At 52.5% G+C, this 11,480-nt stretch overlaps 1 long non-coding RNA gene across 1 annotated transcript; it reads left to right on the top strand.

Moving 5' to 3' along the window:
- Positions 1-7,294: 7,294 nt before the first annotated feature.
- LOC149912147 (uncharacterized) lies at positions 7,295-11,462 on the top strand. The gene is made up of 3 exons (XR_016461592.1): positions 7,295-7,525; positions 7,677-7,830; positions 8,534-11,462. It is a non-coding gene; the product is annotated as an uncharacterized LOC149912147 (long non-coding RNA).
- The last annotated feature ends 18 nt before the right edge of the window (positions 11,463-11,480 follow it).

Raw genomic sequence — 11,480 nt, 5'->3', positions numbered from 1 at the left:
ACTCTGTAGGTGAACTCATCTGAATGGCTGATCCATTTCCTGCCCTCCCCCTCATGCGTTCCTGCCGTGTAGCAGACAGGTTGCCTAACCCACAACTGCTGCGTGCTCAGGCTGACATTCTTCTAAAAGGAGAAGCAGCACAAGGAGGCGATCAGAGCGGGTGGGTGGTGGTGGTGTGTACACCACCTGGCCCTCCTTCCTTCCCAGCAGAAGGAGGGGATGGACACCCCAGCTAAACCTTCCTGTGGGGCAAGTCAGAGCTCTCAGTAACTTCAGCTGAGGAGGGGTTCCCCGTGTGCCTCATGCTGCGCATGCACCTTGGAAGCAGATTTGGGCTTTGTGGCTAGACACAACTGCAGCCAGCCTGCTCTGGAGCTGGCAGCAGAACTGCCCTAACAGACATCTGTCCAGACCTCCAGAGGTCCTTGCAGCCAGCACATAGAGGGTTCCAGCTTTTGCGGTGTGTTACATGAGAAAAGGGAAGATTTTGAATCCATTGTGCGACTTGAGAAACAGATGTGAAAAGAGCTAAACAATCTTTCTGCAGCTAGGCTGTGCAAATGATTCCCAGTGAAGCTGGAATTTAAAGTCAGACCTCATCAGAATGGCTCATTTAAGTGAGGGCTGAGCGCGTTATTTGGAATCAAAATCATTTTGGGAAGAACTTTAGCTCTTCTCCCAAGTGAAGGTTGGTAAATATAATAATGCGAAGATCTCTTCTGATTCAGAAGCAGCTGGTTTTCTTCAGCAAGTAAGGGTTTGCTCGTGGTTAATCTGTAAGCCGTGGCTTTGACAAATGTGGTAGCTTGGAAGTTGTGTAAGCAGAGGGGTCGGATGGTGTCACCATGCTGTTACAGCCCTGTGCAAATCCTGCTGCGTCCCTCCTGCTCTCCTCCCAGAGCAATTTGGGGACCAAGCCTTATGCTGGCCACTGGTCTGTGATGGCTGGCGAGTAGGGCAAGGAGCCTGCAGTGCCACAGTGACCCCCATCTGTCTGCATCTGAGGACTTGGCTTTCCCCAGCAGCCAGATGCCTGGCTTGTGAGCACCTGCCTCGCAAGCCACAGGGCTTTGCTTCCCATGGTCACAAACATCAGAAGGCCACATAAGCTTACAGTGACAATAACGTCCTTTTTCTGCTTTCCAGGTTATGTTCTTGTGGGGAGTTTGCCTTTCTCAGCTTCCAGGCCACAAGGCCGGAAATGAGTCCTTCCACCAAAGCACAGTTACTGCAGTCTGAAAATAAGATGCAGCTCTCCAAGGCCAGCATGGTGAGAGGAACTGTGCAGGAGAAATAGGCTGTGTCTTTTCTCTGCTCCTCAGACTATTTTTAACAAGTCCTGAAAAAGAAACTCCTGACTGCTGCATCTTTCAGGGAGAGACATGTGTCTTGCAATTGGCAAGCAGATTTAAGGACTCCTTACGTTTGTGCAAGAACAAGCTCATTGCTGGCAAGGCAAACTGCATGCTGGGCCACATGAGGAGGTACGTGGCCAGCAGACGGGGGGATGTCATTGTCCCCTCTGCTGGGCACTGGGGTGGGATGTGGGAAGGCTTGGAGAGGGCCAGTGGGCAGCTGCAGGACAGGAAGGGCAGTGGGTAGCTTGGCCAGCAGGGCTCAAGGTCATCCTAGAACTCCTGAGAGGGCAGTGGCCAATGGCTAAACACTTTTGGTAGCCCCAGCCCATACCACAGGGACAGCAGGGCAGCAGCACAGCGCTGGCAGGCTCAGGCTTTGGTGGGACATCCCAGCCCTGGGATGAGGTGTTGGTGGGACAGAGATGATCTCAGCCCCACCGAGAGAGCTTCAGCCACAGCCATGCAAAGCCATGGCTGGTCTGGTGCTGAGGGAACCTCTGCTGGCGCCGATGGGGTGCTGCACACTGTGGGTTATGCTCTGGCTTTATCTGAACCTTGACGACATGGCAGGGAGGATTTATAACCCAGGCCCGTCACTGAGAGAGAGCCAATAAAATGTAGCTTGGACTAATTAGGCAGTAGGGCTCAGGAACTCCATTCCAGTTGCCTGGCCTCTGTTTTGACCCCTCTTTTCTTTGAAGTTCATGGAAAAGAGGGGAAAGGAAATGAGAGCAGAGGCCCTGCTTTTCCTGTAAAATGCCTCATTCCTTATAAAATTGTTTGACAGAAATCTCTTTCAGCTGGACAAGCTGAATGCTTTAGTACATGCCTGCAGTCATTTTCCTCCTTTGTCTTGTTCCTCTGCCCGCTCAGTCGCTGCTCTGCATCAATAAAACCATGTGTGTGCAGGCAGAAATGGGACTTTAAGAGGCAGCAGAGAGAATCTCAGAAAGAGCATTAGGGGACTCTGAGTTGCAGCAGCAGTATTAATTCCTGAGCTGGCTGGGAAGAAGATGATGTCAAGTCTTTGCTCCACAGTGCTGTGCAGAGTAAGGAGGCCAATTCCAGCTCCGCTCTGCATTTTCAGACCATTCATCCAGACGAGCCTGCTGGGATGCATAGCTTCCTGCTTTTGCCAAGCCATGGAGCAACCACACCTACCACCCACCCTCCCACATGCCAGCAGCAGAGCAGGCCAGGGTGGTGGAGGAGGCACGTAGCATCTTGGGTCTGTCCCAGACACTGGGGGAGTTCCAAGTGAGCACGGCTGATTGCCTCAGAGGGAAGCAACTGTCCCCTCTCCCCTCTGTCTCCCACCATAACACCGGGCTGTGCAAAGACCTAGCTGGAATCTCTGGAGGTCTGTAGTTGAACTCCCTGCTCCCAAGCTGGGTCCAGTGATGCTGGGCCTCTTCCAGCTGGGTTTTGAGTATCTCCAGAGAAGTAGATCTGCCTCTCTCTGTGGTGCACTGCCCTCCCGGGGAAGAACTTTCTCGCAGCCAGCTGGAATTTCTCTTGCTGCAGCATGTGCCTGTTGCCCCAGCACGCCCTTTCCTTCTGCACCTCTGAGAAGAGACTGGCCTGCTTCTGCTTTAAGCACCATTCAGGCAATGTGTGATCACGGTGAGGACTTCTGGGTGTTCTTTTGCAGCTCGGAAAGCAAATGGTATCCTGGGCTCCATCAGCAGAGGGGTGGCCAGCAAAGACAGGGAGGTGATTGTCTGCTTTTGTGAGGCCCCATCTGCAGTACTGTGTCCAGGTCTGGAGCCCCCAGGACAAGAAAGACAGGGAACTGCTGGAAGGAGAGTCACAGAGATGATCAGGGGGCTGCAGAACCTCCCCTATGAAGACAGGGTGAGGGAGCTGGGCTTGTTCAGCCTGTAGAAAAGAAGGCTGTGGGGTGACCTCATTGCAGCCTGGGACAAACCTTTGCTTTTGCCTCTGCTGAGTTTCATGAGGTTTCATCTGGCCTGTTCCTCTAACCTGCTGAGGTCAGGCTGAGCGGTGGTCTGTTCTCCCAAAATGCAGCAGCTGCTCTCGCAGTGAGACATCTGCAGGGGCAGGTTGGAACTCAGCCTTCCAGTGGACACTTGGTGTGTGGCAGGGGCTGGGCAGGGTGTCCCGAGAGCTGCCCAGCATCTCCTTCACACCTGCTGGGTACCTCCACACCTGGAGAGCTGTGGGAACTGCTGGTTCCCTGGAAGGCAGCTGAAAGCATGCGGTCAGAGCTGGAGCCACTCTTACTTCTCCTTTGGGGAGGTGAAAGGACAGCCCAAGTGTGGTCAGAGATTTTCTGCAGTTACATTAGTACTAGACCAACTGCAATCTTTGAAGCGTGGGGTTTCACATCCCCTTTCAGGTGAAGTTGAGGTTGTAAAGATGAGGCCCAAAACTTGCCAGATCAGGTGAACACTGTGTGGGCACCTCCGTCATGCACAGCGTTTCTGTGTGCCTGGGAAATCTGGCCACCCCAGTGCTGGTGCATGCTGCTGCTCCCAAAGACCCAGGCTTGCCTTCACGTGGGAAATGTTTCCTTGTGAAAAAAGGCACCTGCAGAAGTTATGCGTGTGATTGTTCACCAGCGTGGGGCACTGGGATGCACAGAGCCAGCAGAGCCTCAGAAACCCCCGTTCAGTTTTTGTGGAGATGCCCACTGTGCTCCTTAACTTCATGATCTCCAAAGTCCTGATTGATTTTTGGCAGGCGTTTATTATGGCATGTGCAGAGCAGAGGAGGCCACATCAAAACTGGGCATGGCGTGATACAGGTGGGCAGTCACCTCTCACTGTGAAGTGTTTGCAGGGGAAATCCACCTCACAGCTGTTTCCAAAGCTGAACCTTGCAGCCAGTTGGGGTGATTTTACCATGTAACTCACGATAAAGCTACTTCAAGGTTAGAAGGAAAATAAGAAATCAGGCTGATGGAGCTTTTGATTCCCAGGGTTTGATCTGACACTCGTGTTTCTTTTTTAAGGGCTGTGTGCAGGGCAGAAGCATGAGATTAATTCCTGCGTACCCGGAGGCTAATATCAATACCCTCTAGTGACGTGAAATTGGGTTGATTATTTGCAGGCTGTGCCATGTGTCCTGGTCAAGATCCTGGGCTGGGCTCCCGGATGCCTTTACAAATGAAGCAAGGTGTGATAACAAGGAGTGGCAGAGGAGGGGCAGGTGACAGAGCTGTGCCTGGCCAGCTGGCAGCCTTCCTTCTCTTACACTATGCAGCTGGGACTCCCCCCTTGCAGTTCCTTTAGCCAGGCACCATGCCCAGTGCCAGGAAGCTCAGACCTTCCTGATAAAGGGAGAAAAGCCAGGAGGATATTCAGAAAAAGGAAAGCTGCCTCTGAGCTATATCCTTGCTTTGCATGAGACTCTTAAGCCAAGCCCTGATTGCCAAGGTCAGCTTCCACCCATGTTGTGTAAAAAAAAGGTTTGGCAGGTATTTGCCACAACGTGAGAAGACGTAGGCATTGCATAGTGACCTGATTTCACAGCCGTGTGCCACAGACCACGTTTCACACTTCAGTAACACGCTTGAAGGATCTCGGAACAGCCACTGCCGTGTGAGACCAGCTCACTTCACCTGGTCTCACAGGACCCAGCGGAGCCCTCTGAAGGTCTCCAGCCCTGACTTTCAGCAGGTCTCTCCCCAGCTGTAAGCAGGTCAGGTCGGCTGTGTACAGCTGTGTCTGGAAACACCCTCCGGGATGGAGACCTCCTCTCTCCCCTGCTGCATGCTCCTGGGGAAGGCTGCCCTGATGCCCATGATAAGCCTTCTAGGTTCTGCACTTTGAGGCTGCTGCACCCTGTTACATCAGCTGGCACAACCAGGAAATGCTTCGTCACTGGCAGAGGCCCATCCGACTGGTGCTAAATCCCCTGCCACTCCTCCCCCCTCCCCAGAGGAACCAGGTGCAGACCCTCCATGTCTCCTCATGGGGTTCTTCCTGCCCTGGCAGATGTTTGCCTGCTCCTCTCCCATTTCCCCGTGCCCCTTTTGAACTGCAGAGCCACAGACCAGATTTCAGGTGCTTTCGTGCTCTGGCCTCTGATGTGCTGTCACCTTTAACATCTCTGGGTGACGATCACCAATGGTCATGCGAGGTCCTGGGGCTCACTGAAAGCATCCTCTTGCCAGATGTGTTAGAGCAGGTGACAGATTCCTCTTACCAGTGGCAGTGTGGCATGACTACACTACCTGCCCCCGCAGAGGATGCCCCCAAAGCACTGCATGGGAGCACTGACTGTAGGTCTGGTATTTGCCCTGCAAAGAAGGAAACCTTGCTGCAGACCTAAGAGGCTGTTAAAGTCATCCTTTAGCCTAAAGATCTCTGGATATACAGATGGCAGAGACCTAGTGATGTGATGTCTTTCATGGCACATGAGAGTCCTGTCTCTCTGCCTGGAGAAGGGGCTGTTGCTCCAGTGCTCTGCCCTGGCCAGGAGAGAGAAGCTGTGCTGGCAGCTGTGTTCTTTAGCTGTCTTCCTTCAGCTACCAGCCTGCAAGGCCTTGCCTTCCAGCAGGCTGGTCGGTGCTGATGGCATCCCAAGAATTGTCTGGGCAGCTGCCAGATCTCAAACACCGTGGGGCACCTGGGGTCGGTGGCTGAGTCTGGTGTCACAGCTTCACCTCCATCATCCATAGGCCAGCACAGGGCTGGAGATGATCCTCAAGAACTACTGCTGGTTTCCAAGGAACACTTCTCTGTCTCCAGTGTGATGCGTGTGCCAAGGAGAGCCTAGGAAGCATGCAGTGAGGATATTCATCAGTTACAGGCTGGCTTCAGGGTGCACGATAGCAAATGTATAAAGAATGACTACAAACCATTTCTCAAAGACTTAGCCTTCTTGCTTTTCAGTTCCTTGCCCGGGCTGCCAGCAGCATTGGTCTCAGGGCAAATGCTGCTGTTGCAAGTGTGACTTGTCATGGAAATGATTATTTATAAGCATCACAAGGGGCCTAGACATGAAAATTCTGGCTCCCATCCACTTCTCTACGCTGCATCTGAATATTTCTGTCTCTATTTCTTTTAATAAAATCCTTCCTTTGCCAGGGACCATGAGGTGCACAGTGCAGACAAGTCCCATCTCCTCGCTCCCTCGGGGGAACCGCTGCTCCCAGCACATGTGCATGGCCAGAACTGGGGTGGCACAGGCAGCACAACCTCCTCTCTTCTCAGCTGAGATGGGAGCTGCTTGGCATCACCTCCTCTTGGTCAGGCACTGGTGGGGCTGGCGCGGAGCAGAGCAGCTGCAGTGCTGGTGCAGTGGCCATCTATGGAGTTAAACATCAGCAGGAGTTGCTTCTTTCCCTTGAAGGCGGATTGTTACAGCTCTGCCCGTTTTGTGTTCTTGCCCCAGCAGTGCTGAAACTCCGACAGCAGGGGTTAGAAATTTGATTTGTTGCAGCATTGCAGTGCCGTTATGTCTGGTGTTTTTTCTATTTCCGGGATGTTGTCTGGAACAGGATAATCACTTACTCATGTGCAACCAGCGGCCACATGGAAGCTGCTCACAGGAGAAGGCGCAGCCTATGCTAACAAAGGAATTCCGTTCTATTTTTCCAACCAACATTCCCAAAACAAATTAATTGAATGCCTCCCTTTGTTCTGGCTTTTGTGTTTTTGCTCTCACAGCAGCCGGAGGCAAAGGGGCACGGAAGATGTGGGATGCTGGTCTTAGGATAAGGACCTTGTCCTGAGTTTTTCCTGTAGGAACCTCATGAGGAGACATGGAGGGTCTGTACCTGGTTCCTCTGGGGAGGGGGAGGAGTGGCAGGGGATTTAGCATCAGTCGGATGGGCCTCTGCCAGTGACGAAGCATTTCCTGGTTGTGCCAGCTGATGTAACAGGGCGCAGCAGCCTCAAAGTGCAGAACCTAGAAGGCTTATCATGGGCATCAGGGCAGCCTTCCCCAGGAGCGTGCAGCAGGGAGAGAGGAGGTCTCCATCCAGAAATGCCAGAAAGGGGAAGATTTTTTCTTCTTTGGTCTCATTTGTGCAGTGCATTCACATGACTATAGATGGAATACTTTGGAGAAGATGTAAGAAGAGGATTTCAGTTTAATCAGGTCCAGGCACAAATTTTGGACCGGCGGTTTAACCAGCAGAGCACCAGCAGCATCTGAGTCCTCTCTGCTTACAGAGCCAAGAGCTATCCGGGCATTTGGTGAGATTTTCTTACTCAAGAACCACCTCTACTTTTCTCTTCTTCTATTTTTCTCTTTTTCTCCCAAACACAGACCAGTATCCCTCATTAACAGCTGGTCTGAGAAATACTTGCGTGCCAAGAATGAACACAAACGGGTGTTTGCTTGCAGGGACTTCAGTCACCTGGGAATACGTCAGGAACACCAACATGAGTGATGACTTACACCAGACCTCACCACCCACTCCAGCAGCAATGTGAGAATGGAGCAGAGCTGAGCCAGGATTCCCAGAAGGAAGAGCCCTCGGCAGAGGCAGAGTGGTGAGGTCAGCTGTGTCAGAAACTCCACTGTTTTCAGGGGAAGGTTTTTAGGCAGAGGGCTGGAGGCGCATGGCCTGCTCCCACATCCCTGCCAGCCTTGCTCAAATTACTTGTTATTTATGCAAAGCAAGACTGCTGTGGTGGGAAGGAAGTTCTGATGAGTCAGGGCGCAGTGGCTGCTCCTGAACTCAGCTGAAGCACAGAGATGTGGCTGGGAGAAATATTATTGCTGTGCATGGTAGTTTATTGAGTCCAGAGGATGCTGCGGGGTCTGGGCTGTGTCTTTGTCCCAGTGGGGTGAGATGGGGCTCCTGTGGGTATAGAGGGGCAGAGGAAAGCTCCTTCCAGAGTGGAAACAATGGTATGGGAGAGCAAAAGGGAGGGAAATGTGGGAGGTGCTCCCATGGATATGGTAGGCTGACCACCCTCTCTGCTGCATGGTGGTATCAGACCAACATGAGACATGCTAACGTGGGCCACCCCAGAGTGAAGGGGCAGCCCTGCTGGGGCCAGAGTGCTCATCACTGACTCTGTCCTGGAAACAGGACATGAAAGGGCCTCAGCTATCTCCAGTGTTTTCAGGAAGGAGTGATATGAAGGTGGGATGAGCTCTGCTTCATGCTGCTGCATCGCTTTCCCTCTTCTTTCACCCATGGGAGCGAAATTTTGTGGTCTTTCCTCTCTCTCTCTCCGCCCTCGCCTTTGCAGGTCATTTGACAAACAGGTCAGAAGCACCCAAGACCACATCAATCTGCTGCTAACCACCCACTCCACAGATGGCTCAGGCTGTAAAGCTGGGTGACCCTGTGAGCTGGGCTGATGTAGCCAGCATGAGCCACTTCGCCACTTCTCTTTCTTGGCCATGTCCTCCTAGAGTGAAACGTTCTCTCGTCTGCGATCAGCTGTTGCCTGCCATTTGTCTCCCTGGGGAAGACCACCAGGCTAAACCAAGGTCCTCTGAGGTCTTCTGTCCTGGTAGGTTTGTGCATGTTGGGCATGCCCTGCCTCTCAGGGAAGCGACACAAGTGACGCACTGCCTGCGTACACACTACCTTTATTCACCACTATCCTTCAGTAGGAGGCATGACTCAGCTGTGCAAATCACTGTCCTGAACACTGAGGATGGGGACTTTCCACACAGCAAGCCCTTTTTGTTCTCTGTGAGACCTAGGCAATCACTGAGGGCACGCTGTCAGCAAACTGTAGAAACACATAAATCAGAAAGGAGCTCAGAAACCCCAGTGCATCCCCTGCTCAACACATCCGACTCCCAGGTAAGACCTGGTTGCTCTGGGGCTCATCTGATTAGCAACTAAATCAGCCAAACATGGGGATCCCTCTTTGCAGAATGGAGGCGAAGAGTAAATCTCACCCCGGGCCAGAGCTCGTCTTAGCATCCTCCACGATTTCTGCACCATCTGCTGAAATTTTTGCTATGTAATGACCGGGGCTGTGCAATGCACTATGCCCAGGTCCATAGGGCAGAGAGTCCTCTTGGACATGCCACAGCCATGTGAGCTCAGTCTGCCTCTCTGCATTCAAAGCAGTCTGCAGTTCCACGGACAAGACACGTGTGCAACAGGCTATGTTTTTTTCTGAGACGGAGCAGATTCACACATTTTTGATCCGCACCTAAAGTTCTGTCAGGACTGCACCTAATCCCCCGTGTCCTTGCCCTGTCTTCAGCCATTCTAGGTGAGAAATGACACTACTGGCCGTGGGGAAATCCCCAAGTGCTTCTGTAAGTGCTGTGTAAATACAGTGTGCGGGAAGCAAGCTGCACTTGAGGCATGAACCTCTTCTGAGGTCTGGTTCTTCCTCCAGATGTATGGCTGGAGCAGCCCTAAGGACCGCACACCCACTCCACGTTGCTCCTTGCAGCACTGCACCCTGCTCACCCCCTGCCCAGCAGTAATTTCATAAACTTCATAAACAGTTTGCAGAGAAGCGAGACTGATGTGGAGGTGGCCCAAGAGCTGTCCCAGCTTCGGTTCCTCTGCCATAGGATGTTCCTGTGCTGCAATTCACGGGTGCACGGAGAGTGCAACATCTGCCCCTGTCTCACGCCGGCATCCTTCCAGATTTCAGGCCTGAAACTGCTCAGAAGAGGAATTTCCAAAACAAATGTTGCTATTTGAAGAATGCGGGGGTTGGGGGGTGGGGAAGAAATAATCACAGCAGAGATAAGGACCTGACAGCTGAACAGGCTCTGGCTTAGGCTGCTCTGGGACAAGGATCGCCCGGAGCCAGAGCTGAGGGTCTGGATGGGGAAGCAGCAGCACACAGGGGCTGCTCTGCTGTCTCCCTTTGCCCTGGGGCTGCTGAGGGTCCCTCTCCCCAGGACCAGTTCTGCTCAGCATCCCTCCAACCGCATGGCACTGCTGTGATGTCCGCGTTCCTGTGGGAAACACCCTGACCTGGGGTCTGCTCCCCTCCTCCCAGCCTGAGGGAAGGAATGGAGCAGCTCAGGGCTGGGAGTTCAGGAAGAACTGGTTTGCAAAAACCAGATGCCTGCACCCGGTTTGGCTGCTCCTTCCCTTGGTTTATGGCAGCTGGGTGTGTGCAGAAGCAAGATCTCTCTGTCTGCAGTGTGTTCCCCTTTTGATGGCATCTGGGCTTGCCTTATCCCCATCAGCTGCAGCACAAAGGGCTCTTGGTGCTGCCCACAGATGCGCTTCAGTCTCTGCTCTCTAGGGTTGAGCTCACATCTGGTGTTATTGGCCCCCGGCTGCACTTCTGTCATTTATTTATTAAAGTTAATTTCATCAGGCTGCAGTGATTTATTCAGGTCTGGAGCCTCCTGTAACAGGGAGCCATTATTTGGTGTGCCACCAGCTCTCTGCCATCTGCAACCTCCACGCAGGTTCCACAACAGCTGCTCTCCAAAAGGTCAGCAAACCACTTTATCAGCACAGTTCCTTGTTTCTTGGACTTACCAAGCCATCAAGTGATATTAAATCAAAATATGCAGAGGGAAGCTGATTACGTAAGAGGAACACCGTTCCCTTTATTTGATTAAGGCAGTAATCCCATCTTGTTTTTCTCTAAAAGGATGGAAAACAAGTCTGACAATACCGTGCCTCCCCTCTGATTGGAGCAGCATTTTGGCCTCCTTGCTGGCGTGGATGCTGGTCTGGTGCTTGGATTAGTGGACAGCTGCTCCCAGGATCACACTTCCTTTACCTTGGTGCTGGAAACACACTGCCAGCTTCCCTTCTATGAGGAACTGCAAGAGAACCCCAGTGCGTTGCAGGGTCCCTGCTGCCTTCTGGACTACCCCAAAAACAGGGGCTTCTTCATCAGAGGTTTTGGCAGGAGTGTGCTCGATGTTCTGCTGTATTTACGTGGAAAGGGACCATGATGAAAGCTAGGGGGGACCTGAAGTTACAGAATGCCTAGGGTGGGAAGGGACCTTAAAGCCCTCCCAGTTCCAACCCCCTGCCAGTCCAGGCTGCTCAGGGCCCCATCCAACCTGGCCTTGAGCACCTCCATGGATAGGGCACCCCCATTTCTCTGGGCAGTCTGCACTGGTGCCTCACCAGTCCTCTGAGAGAAGAATTTCTTCTTAACATCTAACCTAATTTTTCCCTCGCTCAGTTTAAAACTGTTCCCCTTTGTCCTACCACTATCAGACTATGTAAATATTCTCCCTCCT

This window comes from Phasianus colchicus, chromosome Z, assembly GCF_987193195.1.
Source record: "Phasianus colchicus chromosome Z, bPhaCol1.hap1.1, whole genome shotgun sequence".
Classification (NCBI taxonomy): domain Eukaryota; kingdom Metazoa; phylum Chordata; class Aves; order Galliformes; family Phasianidae; genus Phasianus; species Phasianus colchicus.
The sequence above is the reverse complement of the archived record's forward strand: the minus strand, read 5'-3'. Positions and strand labels throughout refer to the sequence as shown.